Raw genomic sequence first — 19,661 nt, 5'->3', positions numbered from 1 at the left:
AGCAAGGACTCATCAATCCTCTAGGGGTGGTTATAGTGGATCTAGTATGACTAGAGGTCCACAATAGTCCAAATCATAGGGTGTCCAGATTTACACTAGTGGACCATGCTACACTTATGGTGGCATGGATCACATAGCTAGAGAGTGTTTGCAAGGACAATCATCTAGTGGTTAGAGAGGGATGACTTCATAGCCTAAAGTCAGAGATATGGATAGATCCCATAGAGTATTGCATTGGTTGATAACCATCAAGTTGAGCATCAGGCTATAGTTATTGAGGCCACATGTATGATATGAGGTAGTATGGTTACTATTTTATTTTATTTTGGAGCTACTCACTCCTTTATATCTCCATTTATAGTGGAGCATTGTGGGCTAGTGGTAGTTAGACAGGATGTTAGTTGGGAGGTAGAGTTACCTTTGGGAGCTAGGGTGTAAGTTAGTTCATTAGTTCAAAATTGTTAGATTTAGATTGGAGACATGTCCATGATGTCTGATCTATGCATTACCCCTCTAGGATCATATGATGTTGTCCTTGGCATAGATTGGCTTTATGCCCATAGTGCCAACATGGATTATTGATAGAAGAGGGTAGAGATTGTAGATGACTATTGTATTCCTAGAGTGATATTAGCAGTTCAAAGACCCATATCTCTTTGTATGATCTCAACTATGTAGCTTAGGCAGTGCATAGAATAGGGGTGTCAGCTTTTTGCTATCACCATTAGCGATAGAGAGGTGGATTTTGAGAGAGATACATCTCTCAATGAATTTCCTATCTTGTAGAAGTTTTCAAACATTTTTCCCTCAAAGCTTCCTCATATGCTTCCACTGAAAGCAGTTGATTTTCACATACACCTTATTCCAGGAGTTGAGCCAGTATCTAGAAAACCCTATAGGATGACTACACATGAGCTTGGTTAGCTCAAGATCTAGTAGGAAGAACTCCTAGAGAAAGGGCATATTCAACCTAGTGTGTCACCTTGGGGTGCACCAATGATCTTTTTAAAGAAGAAGGATGAATCACTTAGGTTGTGCATTGATTATCGACAGTTGAAAAAAGTAACCATTAAGAACTGATACCTACTTCAGAGGATTGATGATAACTTTGATCAGTTACAAGGTGCCCAAGCATTTGAAGATAGATCTAAAGTTAGGTTATCATTAGCTGAGGATTGTGGAGAGTGATATCCACAAGACTACATTTTGTACGAGATATGGTCACTACGAGTTCACTGTGGTACCATTTAGCCTCACAAATGGTCCAACTATATTCATGAGCCTCATGAATAGAGTATTCTATACCTTTTTGGATAAGTTTTTAGTCATATTCTTGGATGATATTTTGATATGTTCTTGTGATTAGAAGGAGCATGAAGAGAACCTAAGATAAGTTTTGCAGAGGTTGAGAGAAAACCAATTGTGTGGAATCTTGTCGAAGTGTGCATTCTTTAGACTTGAGATACATTATTTGGGTCATATTACATCAAGCAATGGGGTCTTGGTAGATCCATCAAATATTAGGGCCATAATGGATTGGCTATCACCCACCAGTGTCACTAAGGTGAGGTGTTTAATGGGGTTAGTAGGATACTACAAATGCTTCATTATGGAATTATCTAGATTGGCACACCTAATCAAATCCCTTCAAAGAAAGGTGAAGAAGTATGAATGGACAAAGAAGTGTGAGAGAGATTTCCAAGAGCTCAAGAGAGCCTTTACAAGTGCACTGATCCTTGGCATGCTAGATCCTTCTACAAATTTTTTGGTGTACATGGATGTATCATTAGATGGTATAGGGGCAGTCCTTTTGTAGGATGGACAACCTATTTCTTATCAGTCTAGGAAGTCAAAGACTCATGAACTTAATTAACCTACTCATGACCTAGAGCTTGCAATAGTGCTACATGCCTTAGTGAGGTGGAGGCACTTCCTTTTAGGTCATGGATTCAAGCTTCATTCTAATCATTAGAGCTTGTAGTACATATTCACATAGCTAAACCTTAATGCTAGGCAGAGAAGGTGGATAGAGTTCCTTTGTGAGTATAATTTCTATATTCATTACATCAAAGGGAAGGAGAATGTGGTTACAAATGCCTTAAGTAGAAGACACCATGAGCTTTCCTCTATGATGACTTGTACCAATTTGAGATAGTGTATCCTACATCATTTTCCAGAAGATGGGCTATATGCAGAGGTTAGTCAATTGGTGCATTCTAAGAGACCCCTAAAAGGGGAAGTATTTAGAGTATTTATTGGAGTTTGATGGACATTTTCATCATAGAAGACATATCTATGTACCTTCCATTGGGCATTTTCACAAGCTCATTGTACTTGAGGCTCATAGAGAACCTTATGTAGTGCACCCCAATGTTAAGAAGTTGCATGCAGATTTTAGAAAACTATACCATTGGCCAAACATGAGAGTGCAGATTGCTAGCATTGTTACAAGATGCCTTGAGTGTCAGAGGGTGAAGGAAGAGCATCATTATCTTGATGGGCTCCTTCAACAACATGAGATTCTAGAGTGGAAGTGGGATACTATCTCTATGGATTTTATTGTTGGTCTTCTCATGTATTCATGCCACCATGATGCCATTTTGGTGATGGTCGATATGTTGACCAAGGTCACCATCTTCTCACCTATGCATACTACATTTATAGTATGAGACATATGTCATGTGTTTTTGCAAGACATTGTTAGACTCCATGAAATTCCCTAGAAGATCATCTCTGATAGAGACTCCTTGTTCACATCAGCATTTTGGAGAGAGTTTCAGGCAATATTGGGCACTAGGCTCAAATTTTGTATGACATACCATCCTTAGACCAATAGTCAAATTGAAAGAGTTAATTAGGTATTGGAGGATATATTACACATGTATATGATGGACCATTAGGTCAAGTGGGAGAAATACCTACATCTTGTTGAGTTTTCCTATAACAATGGGCACCATTCCTATATAGGTATGCTACCTTATCAAGCCTTGTATGGTAGACCTTGCAAAACACCTTTGAGTTTGGATAGTTTTGAGGATAGAGTATCTATTGGTCCCTAGATAGCTAGAGAGATAGAGTAGCAGATAGTTATGATTTGACAACACTTCAAAGAGGCACAACATAGGTAGAAGAAGTATGTTAATGCGAAGAGGATTAATCAAGTGTATAAACTCAGAGACAAACTCTTCTTGTGAGTTTGACTACACAAGAGTCCAATCTGATTTAGAAAGGGATCTATGTTGGCACCTTAGTTTTTTGGACTATTTGATATTGTAGAGAGGATAGTACCAATTTCTTATTATCTATTTTTGTCACCTATCTTATCACACATCCATGATGTGTTCCATGCTTCTATACTTAGAGGATATTTATATGATGAATCTCACATTATAGATTTGGAGGACTTGTAGGTGGAGTTAGATGGGCAACTAGCACTAGAGCCCATTCATATTTTGGCCCAATAAACCCTAGAACTTTGAGGTGGAGAGATGGACTAGGTTAGAGTCCAGTGGGATTGTTATGATGAGGTCATGACTTCATGGGAGGATGCACTGCAAATGAAATCTTAGTACCCGTATCTTTTTGATGAATTATAAGATAAATTTCATGCCTAGAGGGGGGGATGTGAGGTCTCACCTTGACCCATCATAGCTTATCTAATACACTTATTTTTTTTGCTACATTATGATTTGATAATTTGAGACATTATATTTGATGGATTAGACCTTTATTAGTATTTTGATGCCATGTGATGACTACTTTAGTACGTTGTGATTATGATATTTATGATGATGTAGATATATGCATATAGTATGATGATTATTTTAGTATTTAATTCAAACTGATGAATATGTTATGATGATTCAATTATGAGATTACTGATATTATTCTATGTGCATAAATGGGAAAAGTTTATTTAAATTAAATTTATAATATTTTATCAATTTGATTATGTAAATGTGGTTTGTGTGTGTGTGTGATTTTATCAAACTACTGGTATTTTCATTGAGTGTTGAGGAAATTTTATCATGGAATTAATTAGAGAACTAGTAACCGAACCTATGTGCAAACTATAAGACCAAAGTTGAATCCAATAAAGTGATTTGATCCTTGTTGTCAAGTATTTAATTTGTATCATAATCTAAATATATGTGCATTATTTTATATATTGTGACATATTGAATGTTATGTAAAAGTAAATCTTATGGTGTCACTTGACACTCATTATATGCATATGTGTATTGACATGTCAATGTTACTCGTTAATGTAAGACTAATTTAGTTAGTAGCCTAAATTAATATCCCTTGATTAGGATTTAGTGGAAAGGTAATATCCTTAATATTTTGGAGATCTAATATTTCAAGCCACTTGTATAGGTCATGAATTGATCCTAGAAGCCAAATTTAATGTAATCAAAGTACCCAAGTGGTAGGGGTATGGTTAGGAACATTTTCCACCCTTCTAGAACTTCCTAGCAACATTTATGATTCTTAAAATATCTCAATTTCCCTTTGTTTTGAAAATGGATCATTTCCATGTAGTTACCCAAGTTTACACTCTTACTAAGAGGTTTCCTTTATGGTAGGGGAAAGTGGGGAGACCAAATGAGGCTTAGAGTCAAGTTGGACTTATTGCTATTTTGGGTGGATGAATTTAGAGGCTATTTAGAGTCCCTTTGAAGATTTGGAGGGTGTACCCACTCTCTATTTTTAAAGAATCCAACCTTTGGAATTGGAAGGGGGAAAGGATTAAGCTCATCTTAAAGGATTAAGCTCATCTTAAAACTCATTCTTTTCATAACCTTTGTGAAGGTAGCTTTCTCTGTTTCCATGGATATGTTGAATTTTTTTATTGCTTAAGAGCATGTGTAAATATCTTGCATGTTTGGAGTTTTGTTTTGTGTTGTTATAATGTGAGGGATGAGTATTGTGGATTTTTTTGACTTGCTTTCTTTCATGTTCTTTTCCTTTTTTTGTTGGGAAAATTGTGAATGGAGTTTTGGCATTACTCACCATTGGATAGGGAAGAAGTGGCCATGTAAAGGGAAGGGATTAGTTGGAATTCATGTTAGTGTAGAGTCTCTTCTCATGATAAGAAGTGGGTGAAATACAAGGTGTATGGTCCCTTTCATGCCACTACTATTATATCTCTCTGACTAACTGAGGACCAATATATACTCTATTCTTGATCCTATCCCAACTCAAGGGAATTATGGAAGGTCTTCCATATGAGGCCTCATAAGGCAACATACCTATAGAGGAATGGTGCCCATTGTTATAGAAAAACTTGACAGGATGCAAGTATTCCTCCCATTTGACCTGATGGTCCATTACGTACATATGTAACATGTCCTCTAAAACCTTATTCACTCGCTCAGTATAACCACTATCCTAAGGATGGTACATTGTACTAAAATTATGCCTAGTGCCCAACATTTATTGTAACTCTCTCCAAAAGGATAAAGAGAACAATTAGTCTCTATCTGAAATGATCTCACAGGGAATACTATGAAATCTAAAAATGTCCCACAAAAACACCTGAGCTATGTTTCATGCTATGTATGTAGTACACATGAGTGAGAAGGTGGGAAACCTTGGTCAATGTGTCAACCATCACCAAAATGGTATCATGGCAGCAAGAAGACATGGAAAGATCAATAATAAAATCCATAGATATAGCATCCCACTTCCACTCTACAATCTCATGAGGCTAAAGAAGTCCACTAGGATGACGGTGCTCTGCCTTCACCCTCACACTTGACACATCTTTTAACAATGCTAGTAATCTACACTCTCATGCCTAGCTAGTGATATAGCTACCTCAGATCTGCATGTAGCTTCTTAACACCAAGGTGTATTGTATAAGGTGCTCTATGAGCCTCAAGTACAATGAGCTCGTGTAAACCTCCAATGGAAGGTACATACATATGTCCTCTATGACATAAGAGTCCATTAGAATCCAAGAAATACTTTGAATACTTCCCTTCCAAGGGTCTCTAAGAATGCACCATCTGACTAGCTTCTACATACAACTCATCTACTAGCAAATGATGTAGGATCTACTCTCTCAAATCAGTGCATGTAGTCACTGATGATTGCTCATGGATCCTTCTATTTAAGGCATCTACAACCACATTCTCCTTTCCCTTGATGTAATGAATATCAAAATCATACTCATAAAGGAACTCCATCCACCTTCTTTGCCTAGCTTTCAGGTTCATCTGAGTAAATATGTACTGTGAGCTCTGGTGGTTAGAATGAAATTTCAATCTATGACCTAGAAGGAAGTGTTTCCACCTCACCAAAGAATGAAAAACTAATGCAAGCTCTAGTCTATGAGTAGGGTAATTGAGTTCATGAGTCTTCAACTTCCTAAACTCAAAGGAAATAGGTTGTCCATCATGCATAAGGACTGCCCCTATACCATCCAAAGATGTATCTATGCAAACCACAAAATTTGGAGAAGGATATGGCACTATTAGTGCACTCATGAGGGCTCTCTTGAGTTCTTGGAAAGCTCTATCACACTTCTCTATCCACTCATGCTTCTTCCCCTTTTTTTGAAGAGATGTGATTGGGTGTGCCAATCTAGAGAATCCCACAATAAAGTGTCGATAATATCCTGCTAGTCCTGTAAAGCTCCTCACTTTAGTGACACTAGTGGGCATTGGCCAATCCATGATGGCCCTAATCTGTGATGGATCTACTAAGACTCCATTGCCTGATGTAACATGACCCAAATAATGTATCTCAGGTTTATAGAATGCACACTTTGACAAGTTGTCATACATCTAGTTCTCTCTCAACTTCTGCAACACTTGCCTCAAGTGCTCTTCATGCTCCTTCTCATTACAAGAATATAGCATAATATCATCAAGAAATATGACCAAAAAAAATCCAAAAAGGTATGAAATACTCCATTTATGAGGCTCATGAATACAAGTGGAGAATTTGTGAAGCTAAATGGTAACACGGTGATCCTAGTGACCATACCTCATATGGAATGTAGTCTTGTGGGTATCATTATCCATAATCCTCAACTGATGATAACTTAACTTTAGATCTATCTTCAAAAATACTCAGGCACCTTGTAACTAATCGAAGAGATCATCAAGCCTAGGAAGCAAGTATCTATGCTTGATGGTTACTTTTTTCAACTACCAATAATCAATGCACAACCTAAGAGATCTGCCCTTCTTCTTTATGAAGATCACTGATGAACTCCAAGGTGACACACTAGGTTGAATATGCCCTTTCTCTAAGATTTCCTCCAACTAAGTCTTTAGCTCACCAAGCTCATGAGTAGTAATCCTATAAGGTGCTCTTGATACTAGCTCAACTCCTGGCACAAGATCTATGTGAAAATCCACTACTCTAGGTGGAGGCATACTAGGGAGCTCTAAAGGAAAAACATATGCAAATTCCCACAAGATTGGAAAATCATCGAGGGATGGCTCTCCCTCTAAATCTTCCTCTTTGTCACTAATGGTGGTAACAAACAACTAACATCCATTTTGTATGCACTATCTAAGTTGCATAATAGAAATCATATGAAGGGATACTGGTCTCTTTATTTTGAAGATCACTCTAGAGATCCCATATTCATCCATACATTCTACCCTCTTTTGTCGACAATCTATCTTGGCACTATAGGAATAAAGCCAACCCATGCTAAGGAAAACATCATAAGAACCTAGAGGGGTAATGCATAGATCAAACATCATGGTCATGTCTCCAATCTAAATCTGACAATTATGTACCATGGAACTAACTGACACTAGCTCCTAAGGCTAACTCTACTTCCCAACAAACATCATGTCTGACTACAACTAGCCTGCAATGCTCCACTACATATGGAGATATAAAAGAGTTAGTAGCTCTAGAATCAAATGAAAAAACAACTATACTACCCTATATTATACTTGTGGCCTCGATAACTATGGCCTAATGCTTAGCTTAGTGGTTGTTAACCACTAGAAAAACTCTATGGGATCTATCCATGTCACCAACTATAGGTTCTAAGATAGCCCCTCTCTCACTACTAGATGACTATCCCTAAAGACACTCTCTATCTATATGACCCATGCCACCACAAGTGTAGCATTTTCCTTAGGTATAAGACTATACAACCTATGTTCTGGACTATTGTGGGCCTCCTGACCTACTAGATCCACTATATACACCTCTAGAAGATTGTTGAGTCTTAATTGACTGAGACTATGGGGCCTGTGCCTTCTGATCCTGTCTAGGACTCTGTGACTACCACTATTTGGGCTTAGAGCCTTGATAAACTTGTGAAGATTTTTGCTACTACTATTGTGGTTTCTATTGCTGAGACTATTGGTCCTTAGAGTACCATGCTACATAGTTTTGATTCCCCTTCCAAGGGGGTTTTTGCTATCCTGACTGCTAGGTAGAGTTCTAGTTTTGAGACTAATCTTGAGACTCCTATCTACATTGAGTATCCTTAGCAACTAATGCTATCTCAACTACCTATCTAAAAGTGGTAGGGAAGGCCAAACAGACTACACTCTAGAGTGAGAAATTTAGGCCCATGATGAAATGATGGACTCGTAGCTTCTTGTCCTTTATGTATTCAACATATGGAAGAAGCTTGAGAAACCTACTCTCATACTAAGCTACTGTGAGGCCCCTCTAATATAGAGAATGAAATACCTCTACTACTTCTATTTGAAGTGCTCAAAAAGGTACCTCTCTCAAAATTTATCCAAGAATGTCTCCCATGTGAGGGTATCCATCCTCACTCCTCCTATAGTTTCCTCCTATTCCCACCAATTGGAGGCATACTCCCTTAGTTGATGGACTACTAGTCATGCCTTTAGATTACTCCCATAAGTACATAATCTAAAACACCATTGTAGACTCTATAACTAGGCCTTTTCTACTACTCTGTCAATGGAACTAATAAATAATGGTGGATGGAGTTGTATCATAGTTTCAAATAGTAACAAGAGGAAGCATATCATAATATGCAATAAAGGGATGTTTTGAATTTTTTTCAAAATGACATAATAATGTGATCATGCCATAGAATAGAGAGCTAATGTAAGAATTTCATAGATCAAGAGAAAAGAAAATGACTATGTATAGATCGATAGCTACAACATCCATGATGTTTTAATTGTCAGTATGTGTTGGAGCATACAATGTTGTATTTAGCCTATATCAAATGAAAGAGGATTCCAAAGCTGGAACATAAGTAATGGAGGTACTTTTGGATAGTAGGGCTCACCAGTAACTCCCCATTCAAATGAAGTTACAATGATATGTTGTAGGAGAACTCCACATTTTTGTTTTAAATCTGGAGGTTGAACTTATAGGCTGGAGAAAAAATAATAATAAAACTGATAAAATTTTGAGGGAAAATTCATGCCTAGTAAAACCCTCAAAAGTCCAACAAAACTCTCAAAAGTTACTTGGTAAAATATAAAGGGAGAAAACATGTTAAGCCTGTGGCTTCTAAGGAACTAGCAGGTTTTTTTAAAGAGAAGTGTTACATATCAACAAATATGATACATAGGTAAGATAATACAAAGCTTTAATGTTTTTTTAACAAAGAAGGAACAACAATACATGTTGGAGATGGGTCCTTCAAAAAGATGGAGGCCGCAAATAGAAAAAGAGGAGGACATAGATTTCAAAGAGGTAAAATCATCAACTTTTCCAAGTTCGCAATCACATATGCAAAGTAGAAAATTGGCAATCCATGTTTAGTATTAAGGCCCAGCAAATTAAACAAAATTAATTGTCGATTGCTCTAGCATACTTTTAAAATAGAGGGAAGATATAATATATCTTGGTCATTAATGTTAATATTAGAATGTATTAAAGAAAAAATCCTAGCAAATAAAGTGAATGTGAAAACCTCTAAAAACAACACAAAATGATTAAAACATACCATTACTTTTATCTTCAAAGAAAATGTCTTGGCATCATATGGATTCACCTTCATATCAGTAATGAGATTGGGGAATGATTTGGAGATTGTTAATCATTCTAGAAGTGCTTCACTATCTACCTAAAAGAGAAGTTTGTATATGTCTCTTCTTTTTCTCTGCAAAATGCCACATGCTCTAGGTTTAGATTCTAATAAGTGCAAAAGTCCTAGGATAGAAACAAATTGATCATTCCTCATTATAGTTATGTGAATAGGGTTAGTATTTTAATTTGTATCTTGATTTTCTATATCAATGGAGCTTCTTAGCACATCTTAAGCAACAAGGGAACTCAAAAAAAATTACCTATTCCAATGAACAAGAAGACTACCAAAAGCTAGTTAAGCATCAATGGAGCTTCCTAGCACATCTTAAGCAGTAGCAAGGGAGCACAAATAGTTAAGTGACCTATTAACTAAAACATTTAATATCATGAGAATTTTCATCTTAATCTATTACTACAAAATCTAATCAAAAGAAGCCATAAAGTACTTAGAGCATATTGACAACAAAATTCATAAAGCATGACAAACTCAATTACTATCTATGTGTATAATAGTCATAGTGGATAAGTGAAGAATAAAGAGATAATCCTATGGTTGTTAAAAAAATTTTGAGGTGATGCATAACAGTGGTAGTAGAAGATCAAAAGGATATGATTACATGAAATTTTTCTAAGGGTGGCTTCAAAAGGAAGAACTCAGTCCAATGAACAAGAAAATAGTGTCAAAAGCTATTCAAAGCCTAATCAAAAGAAATGCAATCACATTTTTTATAGGTTGCAGGCCAATCATGGTCCTACATATCCCAATTCTTGCATCCTTATTTATTTCCTTGAAAATTTCTTCCAAATGTTCTAATAAAATAATGACTATGATATGACAGGACAACACTAAAGCCTATGTTGAGGGATGAATATAAAGAACTATAAACATTGATTAGTTAAAAACTTGAAATTTAATAGCAAATAAATTGTATATAACACCTAGTTTTAATTAAATTTATTCAAGAAAAATTCATTATCTAACGATCTTAGCGAGAACTAATTATGAAAACACTTCCTATGATGACCTCTTAGTAGATGAATATAAATATGTGTTATCAATATTCAGTATTCAAGGGGATTACATGGTAGGACAAACCTGTCTTAGAGGTGGTAAATCTTTTAATGAAACCTTGGATGGAGCACCATCAGGTACACTAATGCAATTTTTATACCCAGCTTCTTCCATGGAAAGTTTATCTATTTTCCCTTCAACCTACATAGTATCAAGCTTATTTAACAAAAAGATCACCAACATAAATTTCAAAAAATCGAATTAAAATTGGATTAATACAATTATGATGTCTTGAGCTCCCTTTATATCATCTAGCCTATAAGGAATATTTTCACCCTGCTTTTCCTACACATAGAATAGAAAATGCAAGTTCCTAATTAAGATAAGCTTTCTATAGAGAAGAAGAAATAAATATCATAAATTTTAATTGAAATCAAGAGGTTTCTTAGTATTGATATTCATAATCTACTTTGTTCATAATTAAAAGTGCATTAAAAGCTCATAATTAACCTAACAAGAATTCTTCTGTAAATCATGGTACTTACAAGCGACAATTATTCCATTCTTTCTATATCTAAATACAATTATAGGTTGTAGAAAAAAATGTAAGTTTCAAGTATGTCAAACTAGAAATTAAACTACACAAATTCAACTAATATAGTTGATTTGGCCTGAGTTTAGCCAACCTTATTAGCACATGAAATCTGCATAACACCATTCCTCCTAAGTGTTTCCAAAGAAATACCCCACTCCATAAAGTATTCAAAAATCTATAACGAGAAATATGATTTTCATAAAAAGCATCTATAAGACTATGAGTAATGCATTATGTGTAGTTACCATCATAAAAACTACAAGAAATGAATAAGAATACCCAAAGGTCCATTGATCCATAAATAATTAGCTTTGACAAATTATGTGCAAAAACCAAACTAGAAGTTTAAAATGTTTAACATCAAGTAAAACAACTATTGTACAATATTACAAGGAAACTATCCAAAAAGGATTTCTATGCTTCTTATAATATTGATTAACAAAACTTCAACTTAAATTCAAAATACTTCATAGCATCAACATAGCTACAAGAAAAACTTAACATACAATTTCAATATGAATTAGTCAACTTGAATGTCATGTTAAATATTCATTGTTACATATCAAAATAATAATTACAAAGCTTTGTGAAAGGAACTAAGTTGTTACTCCCTTATAACCATAAAAGTAAAGTCCACACCCTACCACTGTCTAATTAATGAAGCAATCTACAATAAATAAATAAATACCACTTTTTATTAACTGACCTTATTCTTTCCACACCCTACCACTATCTAATTAATGAAGAATCAATATGCAATCAAAATGTGGCTATACACCACTCTTTGTTAAATTAAAGCAATGTGTAGTTTTGGCTACTTGTCAAACAATCTGCAACCAAATATAAGGAAATACTCAATTTTTCACAATCAAACAATCAACCAAATGATTAGCATTGCCACAGCACCAAAATGTAAGTAAATACTTAATATTTCACAATCAAACCAAATGTATCAGCGCATCAACACCAATTTCATTTGATCCAATACTGAATAATGTAAGTGTAGCTATATAACCAATTTTTCAAAATCAAACCAAATGCATTAGCTAGAGATTCTTTCATTCAACAACATGCAAAAGATGGATGGTAGTGTAGCTAAATCCCTAATTTTCATAATCATTAGCATCAACTTTCATTTGATTCAACATTGTCAACACCGAGTATCATCCCAAATTGTGAAAGATACAAAGAGACCAATTTAACAAATTGTGAAAGATAGAAAGAGACCAATTTAACAAATATAAGATACAAAGGGACCAATTTAAGATACTAAGAGATTGTCATCTTCATTCCAATTTAAGATACTAAGAGACTAACGTCTTCATTCTATTGAAATCCCGGCTTACCAAATTCTTTTCACAAATATAAGATACAAAGAGATCAATTTAACAAGTATAACATACAAAGAAACCAACTTAAGATACTAAGAGACTATCATCTTCATTCTATTGAAATCTTGAAATCTTGGATCTTGCCTTTTACCGAAGGTCAATCCTCATGTTTTACCAATTTGTGTATAAAATATAAGATACATTTCTCTTTGGCATTTCTATTCTACATTACCAATTTATAATATGCATAGACTATCATTTTCATTCTATTGAAATCCTAGTTTGAAAAAGTTCCAAAAGTATTTTAGGAAAGTCAATCTTCACACATTACCAATTTGTGAATAAAAACCACACATTACAAATTTGTATATAAAAATATATAACATAGATTTTTCTCTTTGGAATTTCCATTTTAGTATATCTCATAATATATACCTACCTTAGTCAGAAGAGAAAATCTCTTATTGATCAAGCTTGCAAATATGGAAGTATAAAGATTGATATCTTACCACTCAGTATAGAAATGTGCACAAGGAATTCTATTTCACTATGTCTTAAGTTTTATTATTTATCCATAAATATGTAGTAAGAAATTAAATAATCTCAAACTTTATATTGTAGTTGGCCTTACAGTAATGGAGGGCATCAACATACACTACAATATCTACAAACAACTAGTAAGAAATAAATACTTCAAAACATCTTACCACAAGGAGCGTCGATACATATATATATAGTAAATGATTAAAAGCTAGGGGTTCAATCTTAAACAATAAGAAAATGTTAACTGAGTTGCAACTAAACACATTCTGCAACTCAACACATTCTAGTCTCCCATTCTCTAGCCATAGCAATTGATGTAGCATCTGACATGAAAATTCAAGGTTTTAATAGAAACAATGGATAAATGGGTCAAAAGATAATAAACCTTTTCTTCACAGACCAACTTTCAAAAGCTTGTTTTAAATTATAGATGAATTTAAATGTGCACACAATTAAAAATTTAGACTATATTTAGTGTCTCACCATATTTGATATGGAGGCTATTATATTCGAAGGTGTTTATCATTCATGGAAGGGATTTGAAAATACACCTAAAAGATAGTTCAATGTGTGAAACTATAAATTGTTTTTTGGTATAAAAAAATGTTATTTACTATTGTGCAATGTAGGTCTACAAAGTGTTGGTCTGACTTTTTGTGCAACAGAAGTTTTTGTTAAATTATAGAAAAGTCAAAAATTTATTTTGAAACATAGGTTTTCTAGGTAATCTATCCATAAGAAAAAACTCATGAAAACCCTACGTTCTATCTGTTCATTAATTGTCGGGCGCGAAACTTTTAAATTTTCAAATGAGAAGAATATTCTGTCCATTCTAAATTTTCTGTTTCCCCGAGATTCCTTTTTTCTAAATCATTCTAACTATCAGATCCAAGCAGATCTACCGCTATCATCACCTCGCTATGAAAAATTACATGCTTTTTAAGCCATGCGAGGTAGCGAGTGCTGAGTTTTTTACAAGGTGGGACCGTAAAGTGAAGATACGGTGGTCGAATATTGGTTTTCTAAATGATTTATTGTGCAGGTACACGTTGCAACTACCATCCAAACAAGAAAAGGGACCCAATAAAATATCTAAAAATGGAGCCGAAATGATGATTTTTCCGATGCTTCGCCACCTCGCTATCAGAAAAATTAGACACTTCATTGTTAGCGAAGTAGTGAGGTCTCGTAAAGTCTGAAGGGGTGGTGACGTTACATTTTTCCGGTGCCTCGACTTCACCAGGTGGCATGACAAGTCATAAATGTCATTGTCAGAAGCAGTTTAAGTAACAGCAATTATTATCTTCTGCCCCTTGCATTTCCTAGTACGGAATTCTTCAAAATGTCGGATCTCGCTACCTCGCTATCAAAAAAATTAGATACTTCACCATTAGTGAAGTAGCGAGGCCCCGTAAAAAAGAAAGATCGGCGGTGACCTTTGGTGACGTGGAATGATACTTAGGACTACAATAAAGTTTTGACAGGCGCCAGCTATGCAGAGATCTTTGTTTTCATTAATGCCTTTCTGTCTGAATAAGCAAAGATATCCTGAACGTCAACTTGGAACGGAATCAACGGTCCTCACTACCTCGCTATGCAAAATTGCATATTCTTTAAGCTATGCGACATAGCGAGTATGAATCAGAAGACCCTACGCAGTTTCCTCACCCTTGATTGAGTATGTGATCAATGGCTGTCGCTTTCTCGCTATGAAGAGTTGCAAGGGAGATAATTATAGCAACATAGCAAATAGGGCCCACCGCCTTCTTTTCAAGCAAACCTAATGGCATATCATTTGATTGATTCTGAATCAGATCAACGGTTGTCGCTGCTTCGCTATGGCAAGATGGTTTTTTTTTTATGCATAATGAAGTAGCGACATACTGACATGTGTCCTCAAATGTCAATGGGTCCAGATACAAGCGCCATCAAGGAAAGAATGATATACGTGGTAAGTTCTCATTGGGTAAAGTGATTGACATATCAAATGCAACTCCTAGTTGTTCTTTCCGTATCACATGATCGTAGGATCCTTAAAGATCGACGACGCAGTTTTAAACACAAAATGTAGTGCCACTCCTTGTATTAATTAGACATGAAAGCATCGTCCGTGAGAAAAAATAGAGTATAATACAGAGATTTTTCATCAGTTTCATCTCACGCGAGAAAAGATTTGAAGCCATCCTTGTGCAGAAGCAATTACTGAAGGAAAGTGTGCCAAAGTCTAGTAGAAATTCTGAAGTTGTCTGTTCGTGAAAAGTTTGTGGAAATACAGAGGAAAAAAAAGACAAAATTCAAGTAAGTAATACTACCATAATCCTTGTAGGATTTCCAATTCTGTGAAAAATAAGTCCAAGATGCCTCCAAAGAAGGGATTTTTAGGTGTAGTAAATTATTTGGATAGGAATGTGCATGATGATTTTCTTGAGTTGCTTCCTGAGTCTACTGTAGAGACATCACAAGTTAAGAGGTTAACCTCATTGAACCCTAGGCTAAGGGTAGCTGATGGACTTTATGATAAGGGTAATTGGGTTCAGGATGCTCAGACTTCTCAAACTAGTTTGAGTCTATTCAAAAAATGGTTTGTAGAGAGGAAATTATATGCCCCTGATGCCAATATATGGAATTTTGACCTTGGAAAGCTTGTTGTTCCCAGTGTGTTTATGGATTATGACCTACTTGAAACTGTAGCGAAAAGCTATGATCCAGCCACTAAGGTAGTGAGAAGAATGGATGGTGAGGTTTTAATTACCATCAGTCCAGAAGAAATTAGGAAGGTTTTTGGTCTGGGACCTCTCACCATGTATCATGTGCCCATTAATTTGATAGAGTTAGAAAAAGAATATATGTCCAAAAGGGATATAGTTAGACAAGGTGCATTGAAAGCCCACATAGGTAAGATTGGAAATCTACCAGCAATAACATCATCTTCTAAAGAACCTTTCAAGAAATCATGCTTTAATGCCAGGGTAGTAGAAGTATACAGGACCCTGTGCAGAGTCTTCGGAGAGGGCGTAGAAGATTTTATTCCAGTGAGCTTCATGTATATGATCGCCCAAATCTCTTCTTTCGATGTAGAAATAATTTTTGATTTTGCATCTTACCTGGATAATGAGATTCACAATGGATTGGTGGGGATTGCAAAGGGCAAGGTGGAAAAGGTCTGGGGTTAGTATTCCCTATTGATGCATATGTTTCTTTTTAAGGGGGCTACATTTTTCACTAAAGAAATGGTTTTAAATAGGGAACAAGAGGGGGAGGCACTACCAGTTCAATTGTGGAGTGCAGACATGACTTGGGAGGAAAAAAATGCTAGTTTTGTCAGATTTGATAGGCATTCTGCTTCTAAACTAAGATGCCTCATATTGAGTGATAATCCCAGAATTCCTAAAGCACTAATGCATCTTGTTAGGCCTATGGACAGACCCCACAGTTTAAAAGTGTCACATAATTGGGGAGATATCATCCCATATCCAGTCTCAACTGTCATTAGGGTCTATGGTTTCAAAGGGACACCCCATGTACTACCCTATCAGGTACCTTTAAAGGTAGGGGTAGCTGAATTTTTATGACAGTTGGGAGGAGTGGAGGAAACCTTTTTGCACAAAAGAGGAATAGGATCAATTTTTCCTACTTGCACTATAGCTCATCAGTTTGTAATCACTAAAGAAGGATGGATCTTCCTCTACAAATTTTTGGATCGGTATAAGATGGCAGTATCTCATGCTCATTTTTGTGACACAGAAGACTTCTTTAATTCTGCTCTTAGACATAGAATCAAGCTTCATCCAAGTCAGCATGAATTTTATTTCCCCGAAGATATAATAAGGAATGAATATTCTATCCAGGAACAAGAAACAAAGAAAGAAAAATGGAGAGTCTATTCAAAATTTTTGGAATTCATTAATTGTTTTGACAAAGATTACAGTCCTCTTAATAATGTTGCAAATAATGCAGATAGGATAAATAAACTCATGAGTACATTTTTAGAAATAATGGAGGTAATGAATGAAAAGAAACAACATTTTATTGATTCTTTTCTAGATAAAGCCAGAGAAGTTATGAGGAAACTGGGTTTCACCCCTAACATAGGAGTAGGTCCACTGGTTGTCCGAAAGAGGACAGGATATACTGTTATTCAGGAGCAGATGCCCATGGTAAACAAAGAAAAATAGGTAATTGAATCTACTAGTACTGTCCTTGAAGAAAGACCCCCTGAACCTTCTCCCAAAAGAAGAAAAATAATAAGGGAAGAAGAATCCCATGATGAAGGTTACTCAACTTCCCAAACTCCAATGAGAATTGAGGAAGAGCAACTCACCAATGAGCAAATCGAACAAATGGGGTCACAAGGAGGAGTTTTTGTCACTCAAGTAGAAATTGATGAAAGGAACCCCCAGGAGCCTCCTGTGCCAAGTTTTGAATTGACTGTTGCAGATTTCAGAGGAAGGGAATTAGACCCTATTTTGGAGTAGGCCAGTCAACAATATTTGTCTGATAACAGTTTTGTTAAATCTAGGGCTTTTCATCAGTTTGCATGGAGGGCAAACATGCACATTTTTGAACAAAGGTGTAGGGATATGAAAGCAGAACATCCAAAAATGGATGAAACCTCCATTTAGAATCAAATAAAAGAACAGATGATACAGGAATTCCAAAATATAACCCCTAACGAGGGTAGACAGATGGTGAAGAATGCAAATATTTTATTATTTCCCAATTGGATATTGCTGATGCATTAATTTTTAATTCTGTATCAAATAATTTAGGATTGTAGGATCCAAATAAAAAGGAATTCTTAGGGACAGCATTCAGTAATGATCAAGCTACCCTTGTTATGTGGTCATTAAGAAGAGGATCCAGGACTACTCCATTACAGCCTGATGATTCAGGACTAACAAGGAATATCATTGTGAGGAGGGTCATTGATACTTCAAATGTACAGGCAGCCTACATGAATGTAGACTATTCTAAATTTTCCTTGGCCACTGCAAAGAGAGAAGAAAAGGAAATGACTGATTTGCAGAATAAGTATGAAATAGTGGTGGATGCCTACAATCAAGAAGTAAAAAAGAGAATTGAGTTAGAAAACAGGGTATCTCAATTGGAGAAGATACTTGGGAAAAGAAAGGTGGGAGAATCCAATGTGCCTAGAATTATGTACCCTCCACAGTCATTTGTTGGATCAACCCCTATCATTGAAATACCTGACACCCCTGAAAGGCCACAATTTTATACTACAGAGGAATTTGAAGAAGAAAAAATAAAGTTGCATGAGTTATAGATAAAATTGAGAAATCAATATGAAGAAAAGTTAAAGCAGGGTGTAATATATTTGAGGGATAAAATACAATGGTCAACTTTTTATGATCAGTTGACAAGAATTATAACCTTTTTGGATGAGTTAAATAAAGAAAAGGATAGACTGACTTCCCTGGTGCAGAAATGGAGGGAGAGAAATAATGATATTACAATCATATGTATATCTACAGTCCAAATGCCTTATCACCAAGTTGAGAAGATTTTTTATTTGTTAAATAAGCTAGAGAATTTTGGTGATAAAAGAGATTCTTTACAGAGAAGATTAACACTCTATTTTTCCAAATATATTGCTGAAAAATTCACCCTATTTTCTTGTGCTTTAGAATCTGTTGATACATTAAAGGTAAAGGAAAAATGGAACAGGGAGATAGATGAGTTATTCAATGAAAGAATAATAAACATTATGAGTGAGGCTGGCCACTGGTTCTGGGCAAATACAAGTGAAGAGCTAGTAAAAATACAGTTGTTTTATACTGCTATGAAGAAAGAATTTGATGATTTAGAAGAAAGTGCAAATTCTGTAATAAAGATACAAAGAGAAGCTCTAAGTTTTGATTGGCTAGAGGATGATGTTTTTAATAAATGGAAAAGTCAGTTTCTAGAACAAATCTCAGAAGATGATGAGGAAGAAGGTGAAAAAGTAGCAATCACCCCCGAAGTTAATACTGAGGACACAGAAACTCCCTAGGCTGAAGTAAATTTACAGATAAATGAAGACAACACATCACTTTCAAACCTCATGGCTATTTACTTCGAGGATGAAGATTGATTGTAAGATCAGATTGTTTTTATTTGTATCTCAACAAATAAGAAGCATAATAGAAAGGGACCCACCAAGAATTGTTTGTTGTAATTA

The sequence above is a fragment of the Cupressus sempervirens genome, chromosome 2 (assembly GCF_028749045.1).
Source record: "Cupressus sempervirens isolate cs-2001-9-10 chromosome 2, ASM2874904v1, whole genome shotgun sequence".
NCBI lineage: Eukaryota > Viridiplantae > Streptophyta > Pinopsida > Cupressales > Cupressaceae > Cupressus > Cupressus sempervirens.
Note: the sequence above shows the minus strand (reverse complement) of the source record.